Here is a 12,359-nt window from a genome sequence, read left to right as displayed (position 1 = left end):
ACTGAAGCTTTGAAAAGAAAGTAAACGCCCTTTATCTTTAAAAAATTACAATTTAGAGAAGATAAAAATAAAAAAAAAACTGCTTCAGACATACTTAAGTAGCTTTAAAAATATAATGATGTTTGGGAGTACGTGGTGGTTAAAAAATAAAGCCATAAAGTTAATTCTATTTTTTCGTTAACTTAAGAAATTTAAAGGATAACGAATGCTAAAAGTCTTTTGTAAAAAAAAATTTGGTTGGAACAACCGCTCGTTAATCTTTCATAAGCAATGATCAAAAAATTAATTATAATACATTAAGGGGGAATTAAGTTTAAAATAGCAATTAAGAAAAAACGTTCACACGGAGACATTTAATCTGTTAGGTAAATAAACGATGAGTAGGTATAACGACCAAAAACAAGCATTAGCTGAAAATTTTAAAAGCTCGAAAAATAAAGTTTGAACAGAGTTTTGTGGTTTAAGAGTTTTTTGAGTAGGTACAAACGGCGGGGCGGAGCGGATCAGCGGGGCGGATCATTTAAACGGTACAAACGGCGGGGCGGATCATTTAAACGTCACTAAAGCGAGTTATATTTCATTAAAAAAAATGATTCAGATATAGTTTAAATTCACTAACGATATAATATTTAGAAGGAATTTGCATATTACAATTTTATTAAACGACAAAAAAAAGTATATAAGTTTACAATATTTTATAAATTTTATGAACTCAAAAAACAACGTGATCCGCCAATTTGTATCAAGTGATCCGCCAATTTATATCAAGTGATCCGCCTAATATTATGATTGTTTGAATCGAACTCCTTTAATTTTAACGATTGTTTTACAAAAAAACAAGGTGATCCGCCAACTTATATCAAGTGCTCCGCTTAATATTATGATTATTTGAATCAAACTCCTTCAATTTTAACGATTGTTTTACAAAAAAACAAGGTGATCCGCCAACTTATATCAAGTGATCCGCCTAATATTTTGATTATTTGAATCAAACTCCTTCAATTTTAACGATTGTTTTACAAAAAAACAAGGTGATCCGCCAACTTATATCAAGTGATCCGCCTAATATTATGATTGTTTGAATCGAACTCCTTTAATTTTAACGATTGTTTTACAAAAAAACAAGGTGATCCGCCAACTTATATCAAGTGCTCCGCTTAATATTATGATTATTTGAATCAAACTCCTTCAATTTTAACGATTGTTTTACAAAAAAACAAGGTGATCCGCCAACTTATATCAAGTGATCCGCCTAATATTTTGATTATTTGAATCAAACTCCTTTAATTTTAACGATTGTTTTACAAAAAGACAAGGTGATCCGCCAAATTATATCAAGAGATCCGCCAAACTTTATGAAGTGATACGCCTAATATTTTGATTGCTTAAGTCTAACTCTATAAGTTTTAATGATAGTTCTACCAAAAAACAAAGTGATCCGCCAATTTATATTAAGTGATTCGCCTAATATTTTTATTGTTTAAATGAAATTCTGTAAAGTTAAATGATTGTTCTACAAAAAAAAAACGTGATCCGCCGATTTATATCAGGTGATCCGCCTACTGTTGTCATCGGCCAGAGTGAATGTTTATTGCTTAAAAACAAAATCTTACTTGAAATTCTTTTATTCAACTGCTTATTAAACTGCTTATTCATCAAAATACTCTTTTTATCACAAAATTCTTTTTCTTTTTAAAAATCCTCTTTAAATCTCTTAAAAATTCTTTTCTCTTAAAATCCTCTTTAAATCTCTTCTTCTAACAAAAACTCCAACTTCCTAGATTCTTTCTTTTTTTTGAGCTTTTATAGTTTTTGCTTGTTTTCCAGTTGCGATATCTTTTCATTTATTTATATGGCAGGTTGATGAGTCTTCATGTTTACGTCTTTTCTCGGTTGTTGTTTTTAACTTAATTCTTTTTGCTTTATCATTTATTGATGTGAAGAGTGGACGAGTCATCTTGTATGTGTCTTTTCTGATCGTTGTTTTTAACTTTTCTTATTATCGCTTTATCATTTACGAGTCTTCGCGTTTACATCTTTTCTCAGTTGTATTTAACTTTTCTTCTAACGCTTTATCACTTATTTATGTGAAGAGTTGGTGAAACTCTGTAAAGTTTAATGATTGTTCTACAAAAAAAAAACGTGATCCGCCGATTTATATTAGGTAATCCGCCTACTGTTGTCATCGGCCAGAGTGAATGTTTATTGCTTAAAAACAAAATGTTACTTGACAGTGTAAAAAAAACTCAAAGCAAAGTTTGGAATGAAAAAGAGAGGGGGCTACACAACATGAATTTTAATTAAATATATTATTAAAAGATTTTATTTAAAGTAGGTTTTATTTAGTAGTAAACTTACGTAAAACTTTTAAAAGAAAAACAAAAACCATTATCAAAATGCAAGATATATTTACCATGAGGAACTAAAACTGCAAGGTTGTGGTTACCGATGTAATGGATAACAACAAGATCTGTCCGACTCAGGTCACAGTACACAAACTTCTGGAAACATTTGAAATTCCTGTTGGTATAACTGTGGCAAAATGGATCTTTGTGTAAAGTGGCAAAGCCCGAGGAATTTTACTGGAACCATTTTGCTTCCACCTATACCCATCTGCCCGCCAATTGTCTAAAAAATAATAATAATAATAATAATAATAATAATAATATATATTTATATGTACACACACATATACATTGCATATACAATAAACAACCACAATATTTACATGCAACATCACTTGGTAACAAATAAGGAGAATTTAAACTTTTGTGTGAACTAAAAAGAGCATGATTTAACAACTCATCAATTATATGGTTAGTAGGTTCCACAGTATAAAATAAAAATAGATATGGCAGGCAAAAAGGTGGAAATTGCTGGAATTATTGAAATTGCTTTATACATGGAGAACAACTTCACATCATATAAATTAAGTGACAGTAATCAGGACAACCAAAATTGTTGAGTAAAAAGAGCAAAAATATAAGCAAACAAACAAAGTTCAAAACATGCAGAGGTAATAATAAAAAATACAGCTGAGAACAAACCAAGTTTATACCAAGGTACAAATTCCTTATAAACAAAACAGAAAATGTATGGAACATATTCAGGGTGTTAGCTAGCCTAATCATTAGCCAAATGGCACCGAGTATACTGTAGAATTCCCAATGGGTTTTAAGTTTCCAAAATTCAATACCTCTTTTTTTTTTTTTTAGTAGTAGTAGTGGTAGTGGTAGTGGTAGTGGTAGTAGTAGTAGTAGTAGTAGTAGTAGTAATAGTAGTAGTAGTAGTAGTATAGTAGTAGTAGTAATCTTAGTTGGCCTCATTTTACGATTTGCCTAGCTCTGGCGCTACAAATTTTGCCCTCATGTTACAATATTTTGCCTGCGTAACAATATTAAGTTACACAGAATGTTCTCATCTTACGAATCTGCCCTTATGTCACAAAATGTGCATAGCATGAGGGCAAAAACTGCACTCATGTTAAGCTACATAGTAACATCAGGGCATTTGTCATAAAAGTTATTTATTTTAAGATAAACGATTAAGCAAGCAAATAGTCAATTTAAACATGGCAAAGTTTGATGTATTAGTGGAATGATTAAGATTGATATAGTAATAAATTTAGATTGATAATATAGTTAGAACGATAACATATTAATAAATAATATTTATGTTGAACATATATGTAATAATATCTAAAATAAATTGAATAATGATATTGACAATATATTAATTAAGATTGATAATAAAGTTAACTAATACCTTAATCTAACTTTATTATCAGCAATAAACATAAATTTATTGCTACCTAGGTAGTAATTAATCTGCGTTTATTGTTAAACCAACAATGTTATTGAACTTTTTGTTGACTAATCATACTAATTAATAATACCTTTGAGGTCCTCATTGATGTAAGTTCTATGTTTTTTTGGTACTATAACTAATAGAGATTTACAGAGATAAAGAATAGAATCAGGAGTAATAAAGTAGCAAGCATGGTAAAGAGATACAACCTTAGCAGATGGTTAAGATCAGAAGTAAGATTTGATCCTAGAAGTCAAAGGGTAGATGACTCATTCAGTACATTACTGTTCATAAATATAGGAAGATCTAGATTTTTGCGATAAGGTGTTATGTTTCTTAACAGATCCAAAGAAAAGTTCGATTTCAGTAAAGCTTTTATTTTTGATTCAAGAATACCAATACAATACAATAATATCACAAACTTAATATTTATAATAAAATAGAAAGTTCCTAGAAAGATACAGAACATTCTGGAACGTTATCATATATCTAGAGGGTTCTATGGAAGATTCTCGAATGTTCTGTTGTATCTAGAAAGTTCTAGAATGGGCCATAACATCTCCTTGCCAGCTTGGTTTTACGGAGAGCAAGCGTTTTGATTATTCTTTGATTTGAATCTACTAGATCGTCTTGCTTTGACTTGTTTTTTATTTTGACCAGTAGGCTCACACGACAACAAATCGGGCTGCACTATTATCGACTCCTCCACCTCCCCGGAGTTGTAGCAATGCCTGAGTTGTTCAATATGACGATGCCAGACTAGACCATCAGGCTCTGTCTTCACTATGACAGATCGAGGACCGCATACTTCAGTGACAATAGCCGTAATCCATTTTGAGTTGTAATCATTACTTGAGCTAAAGTATCTGGCATAAACCAAGTCTCCCACTGAATATTTTACAACTTTGGAAGAGTCCATAGATTGCTTTGATTGTTGTAAATGAACAGGGGATGGCAAAAGCAGATCGATTTGCGCCCGAATTTGTCTGCCATTGAGTAATTCGCTAGGGGACGATCCATTTGCTAAAGGAGTTCGGCGGTAGACCATGAGAAATTCTTGAAGAGCATTCTTAGGAGGTAGGTTTGATTTCTTTATGGCTTTTTTGAAAGTTTGAACTAGTCGTTCGGCAGCACCATTTGTGGCGGGGTGATATGGAGCACCTTTAAGCAGGACAATACCTCGACTATTACACCATTCTAGAAATTCCTGAGAAGTGAATGAGGAATAATTATCGGTAACCAGAGTATGTAGATAACCGAAGTGTGCAAAATCTTCTTCTAGTAAATCAATGGTAGATTTGGCACTGATAGAAGACGTAGGATGAATACTTGGATATTTAGATAGAGCATCAATCATGATAAGCCAATTAGTACCCATGAAATTGATTGCATGATCAAGATGTAGATGACTCCAAGGGCGTTTTGGTAGCATCCATGGATGGACTGCCGGTTTCGATGGAAGGTTCTGATTTTCCGCACAGGTAGTACACTGGTGTGCTAGATTAGTGATAGCTGAATCAATGCCTGGCCAATATACGGCAGATCGTGCAAGTTGTTTCATTCGTTGAATGCCGAAATGACCTAGGTGCAGTATCTTCAAGACTTGATCTTGAAGAGTTTTGGGGACGACAACACGTGGACCATAGAACAAGCATTTGCCTGAAACTGAGAGAGCTTCGGAAAGTTTTTGGAATTCCCGTATCTCGTCATTATTGTCGGATTCGACCCAACCATCTCGAACATTGCGAAGAACTGCAGCGATAACAGGATCTTTGCTCGACTCGCGGACCAGGATATTCGGATCATGCATATTGATTTGACGACTAACGGTTTTCATCGCACAAATCATTAAATTTTCTTCACTACTTTCCTCCCCATCGAAAATGCGATCATGGTCAACCGGTAATCGACTGAGCGCGTCAGCGTCACCGTGTTCAGCTGTCTTACGAAACTCGATTTCGTAATTGTATAGGCTAAGAATTAAAGCCCATCGAGCCAGTCTATTTGCTGCCATAGCTGGAGTAGCCTTTGTTGGACCAAACAGAGCCAGTAGTGGTTTATGATCAGTAACGATGGTAAAACGACGACCAAAAAGAAATTGATGAAACTTTTTCAAACCAAAAATTATTGTCAATGCTTCTTTGTGAATTTGACTGTAGCGACGTTGACAATCAGTCAAAATCTTCGATACATTTGCAATTGGACGTTCAGAGCCATCTGCCAATCGATGAAACAATATGGCACCAATACCAACTTCTGAAGCGTCTGTTGCCATTCCTAACGGTTTCGAAGGATCGAAGTGAGTAAGAACTGAACCAGATGATAACAACTGTTTCACAGCTTCAAAAGCTGACTGTTGTTCGGATGTCCACTGCCATGGCACATCTTTCTTAATTAGACGATAGAGCGGGTCTAGTGTCATAGACAAATTTGGAGGAAGAAATTTGCCGTAAAACTGTACTTGACCAAGAAAAGATCGCAGCGTATTAACGTCCTTAGGAACTGGCATAGCCAAAACAGCATCAACTTTGTTACCTTTAGCAATACCTTCCGAAGATAACATATGACCAAGATATTCGATCGAAGAACTAGCGAAAATACATTTTTCTAGACGACAGCGTAGTCCGTTTTTGCTTAGTCGTTGTAGAAGACCACGCAAGTTGGAAATGTGATCGGCTGCGTTGTTGCCACTGACGAGAATATCATCGAGATAGACAGCTACACCAGGTAGATCACTTGTTAATTTATCCATTGTCTCTTGAAAGTACCCCGGTGCTGAAGTGATTCCAAATGGAAGACGTAGCTGAAGAAGTACACCAGTATGTGTACTGAGAGCCAGTCGTCTCTGAGAAATTGGACCCAAACGAATTTGATTATAAGCGTCAGCCAGGTCAATTTTTGTGTATCCATAACCGCCACGCAGTTTACGCAACAGGTCTTCTGGCAACGGCATTGGGTAGCGATGAGGTTCTAGCTGAGTATTAATGGAGACTGAATAGTCGCCACAAATTCGAATCTTTCGTTTTACTTGTCCCGGAAGCGTGGTCTTTTGAATAGGAACCACAGGTGTACCTTCGTCGTTGAATTGAGTACGTTTCCAAACACCATGCTTGATACCAGCTTCGTAAGCGTCAACCAGATCTTCTTGAATAGCGAAAGGTACAGGTCTTGGACGGCAGAAGATAGGCTTGTAGTCAGGCTTGAATTTTATTTCAAGTTCAAAGTCTTTCAAACAACCCAATTCTGGTTGAAACAGGTCTGGAAACTCAGAACATAGAACTCTGCACCTTTGTAGGAGATCTGTGTCAGGTTTGAGATGCTCAAAGACCTTAGCAACAGTACTCTTGGATGATTTCTTAATCTTTTCATCAACTGTAAGATCAAGTAGTCGAATACCCGATCGGCCAATAAGATTTAGTCCAGGAACAGAAGTTACGTGGAACCAGATCTTGCAACAGGTTGTTGGAGCTTTAACTGATAATTCAACTTTCCCTAGTATCGGAAGTTGATGCTTGCTTGCTGACTCGAATTGTAAATCCGACGATTGAAGATGTGGTTTACCCAAACTTTGCCATAAAGTATGGGTGATGAAATTGGCTGGAGCTCCAGTATCGAGTTCGAATCTTATCGAATGCCCATTGATTTGGAGATTTTGTGTAATTTCATCATCAACATTGATTTGGTTGACTTGGCGAAGTGCTTTAGTCTGTCCATAAATGAATATAGGCTTGACCGTCTTTCGGGATTCAGCTTTTTTCTTGAAACAAACTGCTTCATTGTGACCATTTTTACCACAAAAATTACATTCGGCATCCTTGAAACGGCAATTTTTGCGTTCATGGGTCGATTTGCCACAACTTCTACAAGCGGTTGACTCAGTCTGAGATTTGTTTTGTTGAGGAGCTGTGGATTTGGATTCCGATTTATGTTGCCCCAACTTATTGATTGGGAGAGACATCGGAGACTTTGAGGGACCAACGGCAGTTTCCTTGGCTACCTTGGCGGCCTCCTCGGTTTCGGTTGCTATTTCTACCGCATTGGCGAAAGTTAGATCTTCGTTTTTGCACTTGAAAAGAGCTTTGAGCACTGCTTCATTTTTAATAGAGCAGATAAAATGTGTTCGAAGAGCTTCATCCAGTGGATTTGTGATGTTAGCAAAGTCGCATGTTGCAGCCAATTGTCGAATTCGAGCAACCAGTTGTGGAATAGATTCACCTTGATTTCGACCAATGCTTGACCAAAATTTGAATCTTTCACGAACAAGGAATTTGGTTGGATTGTATTGTTCTTTCATGAATTGAGCAATTTGATCATACGAAAGATGGTTGACTGTTAAAGGAGTCTCTTGTTGGCTAGCAAGATTGCACAACTGTTTGTAGATGACTGGAGTTTGACAACTGAGAAAATAAGCAGCTTTGTTATTTCTTGTTATACCCCGAGCTTTAGCGAATGTTTCGAACCTTTCCTGATAGTCGACCCATAATTCAGCTGTTGAATCAAAAGCAGCAAAATCTTGAGTGACCTTTGATTCATTGGCTTCAAGCAGTTTGACAATGGCGTCTTGTTGCTCCTTGATTTGTCGCTGTTGTTCGGCTAGTTGTCGTTGACTAGCTTCTTGCAGCTTCTGCATTTCTGCCAATATCGCTACCAGAGTAGCACCGTGTTTTTCTTCCATAAGTAGTTTTTAGAAAATAGAGAGATCTTCGTCGCCAAAAATCTGTTATGTTTCTTAACAGATCCAAAGAAAAGTTTGATTTCAGTAAAGCTTTTATTTTTGATTCAAGAATACCAATACAATACAATAATATCACAAACTTAATATTTATAATAAAATAGAAAGTTCCTAGAAAGATACAGAACATTCTGGAACATTATCATATATCTAGAGGGTTCTATGGAAGATTCTCGAATGTTCTGTTGTATCTAGAAAGTTCTAAAATGGGCCATAACATAAGGATTCCCCGAAAAAAATTTAGTCTTATCTGAGTTAGAGATAATTCTCTATCAAAAAAGAAAAAATATTATAATTTCATTTTCATTGCAAAATTATAAGTTTAATTTTATAAAAAAGTTTTGAAAAGTTATAACTTTGAAAATATGTCTCACCCATTTTAGGGCTAGAAGTTTGGGTTACATGAGGGCTTCGAACCGGATTATAGATATATTTCTGTTTATCATAAAATATATTCCTGGCTAACACCCCAACATTGCCACAAGTCAACAAATGTAAACAGTTTCAAGAACAAATTAGACAAATATTTAGCATTAAAAAAAATTAACTTAATGAGTTTTAATAGTAATAAAAATTTTTAATACTAATAAAAAGTATAAAAAATTTAAACAAAAATTACTTTTGGTCTTAAGTCTTCTAAGTAGTTTTTGTTTAAATTTTTTATTCTTTTTATTAATATATACCTATATTATCAAAAGTGAGTTGTCAAAGTGAGTTTCTAATTCACTCGCTGTTAACACATAGCTATGTGTTAACAGCGAGTGAATTAGAAACTCACTTTATATACTACTACTAAATCATATTTTATATACTACTACTAAATTATATATACTACTAATAAATTATAATTATAATTATAATAATAATACACATTTTATATACTACTACTAAATTATAATAATATTTTAATAATATAGCAGTTACTATATTGTTATAATTTATGATTGTTTTTAGGCAAGTACAATGAAAGCACATTGGTGCTCACATTTTAAAATCATAACACAGATACTTTTAAACAGCATGTATAAAAAAGGTCATTTAAAAACCTGCAGATTATTTTCTATAGCATGTCTTACACTGACATAATATAAAATAGACACAAGCATGTAAGTTTGTTATGGAGCCATTTTACAATAATAAATAAATCTTCAAATAAATTATAATAGGAAAGACAATTTTTAGCTTCAAAAAAATGTTGCATATTAAATGACATCTTGAAAATATTCAATATAATATTAAATGACATTTAGAAGTCCTTACATATTTATTAATAAGATATCTTGCTTTACTATAGCATAGCCTTAAGTAAAGGATAAACTATGCCTAAGTAATGTTAGATTTTACTTTAAACATATTAAAAGAAACAAAGCTATATACAGTCTTGTAGACTACATGTAGGCTACAGTCTACATTGTAGATTACAGGTATAACTTCTTTAAAGTCTAACTTTACTTTAGGCATCGTAATTGATTTTTACTAGTATAATCCAAAAACTATGCTATTTACTACATTATACTATTTTAGTATACAAATATATTTTAAAAATACAAATACTATACAAGTGCACTGAAATATTGCTGCCTAACCTTTTTCATGATTCACTTGTATGACATAAACTTCACCTTCCTTAGGATTGTTGAGTGTAGTTGTTCTATCTTCATTATTGCTCTTGGCGATAAGATTTGCAATAACCTCTATTTTAAAGTGCTTTATGCTACCTATCAAAACAGGCACAGCCATTTACTAAAAAGTCATCATAAAAAAATTTAGCAATATGTTTGTTCAGGTTGAATTCGTTAGCAGAAATTTAACTATTAAAAGTGCCGTGTCACTTGAATGATCCGCTCCGCTGATCCGCCCCGCCCCGCCGTTTGTACCTACTCGAGTTTTTTCGGGTTAGAGAGTTTTTGAGATTAGGGTTTTTTGGTTGAAGAGTTTTGGATGAACAAAGGCTTTGTGAATGAACGAGAAATTTTAAAGGTTAACGAAAAAGAAAAAAATTTTTTTTTGATGAACGGAAAAACAAAGAGTTCATCGAAGTCAGAGATTTTATTGGTTAAAGAAAAGTGAGCCGAAGTTTTGCCGCTACTAATAAAGAAAAAGAAGAAAAAGATACTCGTTTGGGAAAGAAGAGCTAAAGAGGAGTAATTGATAAAAACGATTGCACATATACGGTACACTAAAAGGAGAGGAAGAAAATATTATTTGTAACTTTATTAACGCAATTAATAAAAGAGTGATTACAAAATATTAAGGAATTTATATTGAGAATTATTGTATAATAGAAATTACTGACGACGGAAAACACAACCTTAACCTAGGTCTTTGTATTGTCTACCTATATGAAATTTAGCTTAAAACTTGGTTCTATTGCTGTTATCTTTAGTAACTAAATGGAAGTTGTGACTGGTTAGACGAGACCAAAAATTTTCGAAACAATACAAATTAAATTATATTAAAGTCTGTCGGACTCGTCGTTAATTTACATCAACTTCCATTTAGTTACTAAAGATAACAGCAATAGAACCAAGTTTTAAGCTAAATCTCATTTAGCTAGACATTCTTAATATTTTAAGAAATAACGCGGATGATGATATAGAAATTGAGATCATTTAACTACTTTAGTACGTGTATAACTAGAGATATGAAAAGTAATACAAAATATCAACTAGTTTAGTAGCTACCTAGAACACAATGGTTTCATGTCCAGGGAACTACTCCATCTATTATATTGCTATAAACTTCTAGTTTATGAATATTATAGAGTTTCCTATTTTTATGTTTAACAACAGAAATATATGCGGTTAAGGATAAATAACTTATACATAAAATGAATGTAACTACAATAAAGAATAAAATAATTTGTCACAGTTTTAAAGAATTTAGCAAAGTATTTAGTATTTAATATTAACATAATATGATTTACCAGCTATATATAAACTAAATTTTATTTAACAAAAACTAATGGGTTATTATGTGCTTTTTATGATAAATGAAGTCATACATAAAATATGAAAAGCGAAAGCATGAAATATCTGGCCGCATTTTACAAGATAATTATAAATTTGAATAACCTTAGTAGCTACCTTTACGTTGGTATAATTTGTTTAGTAATTTGTCAACATGTGAAGTAGTTACTCTATCCTGAACAGTCTTGTTAAACAAATGCTGTAAAATTTTAAACTAATAGCACGTGATCAGAGTTTCTGTTTTAAAACTGTGGGCAGCCATTTCAATTAATTTTTTTGTTGACGGGTGAAAATTTAGAGTTTGTCGGAAGCTCGCATGACTCGTTGATTTCTGCGGCCTCTTTGATGTAAAGGAAATCAGTTGTCGGCATGAACAGATTTTCATCATTTTTTCAAGATAAACATCTGTAAATTTGGGAACTTTTTTCGTGTAAACAAAGTTTCGTCAATAATAAAATAGACCTGTAAGGATAATTTTAAAATGATAAAAAAAAATATAGCGAAATATAAAAAAGCTTAAATAAAATTATTAGTCAAGGTCTGGTTCATTCAACTCCTTCGTCCTTCATTCACCAGGCTTAATTTTGAGTATTTTTTGAGTATATTTTCCGATATGTCGCCATTTTTTGCCTCAAATACTCTATAAGCTCCATAATATATATTCCACTATGCATTATTTTCTAGTCGGTGTATTTTCTAATGGGCTTTTTTAAAATTCATTTGATATACCAAAACCTTTTAAAAAGTTATTCAAGTTTATAATCATCTTGCAAAATGCGGCCAGATATTTCATATCTTTTTTTTTTATATTTCATATACTATTTCATTTATCATGAAAAGCACATAATGAA

General features: G+C 33.1%; 1 pseudogene across 1 annotated transcript; it reads right to left on the bottom strand.

The window, feature by feature from the left end:
- Window positions 1-1,609: 1,609 nt before the first annotated feature.
- LOC149891869 (uncharacterized) lies at window positions 1,610-10,489 on the bottom strand (annotated as a pseudogene). The gene is made up of 3 exons (XR_016449698.1): window positions 10,126-10,489; window positions 2,414-2,628; window positions 1,610-2,127 (listed from the first exon to the last, which is right to left on the bottom strand). The product of XR_016449698.1 is annotated as an uncharacterized LOC149891869 (transcript).
- Between the last annotated feature and the right edge of the window lie 1,870 nt (window positions 10,490-12,359).

The sequence above is a fragment of the Hydra viridissima genome, unplaced genomic scaffold (assembly GCF_058129835.1).
Source record: "Hydra viridissima isolate aposymbiotic clone 2 unplaced genomic scaffold, HvirCarnegie_v1 scaffold_2, whole genome shotgun sequence".
Classification (NCBI taxonomy): domain Eukaryota; kingdom Metazoa; phylum Cnidaria; class Hydrozoa; order Anthoathecata; family Hydridae; genus Hydra; species Hydra viridissima.
The sequence above is the reverse complement of the archived record's forward strand: the minus strand, read 5'-3'. Positions and strand labels throughout refer to the sequence as shown.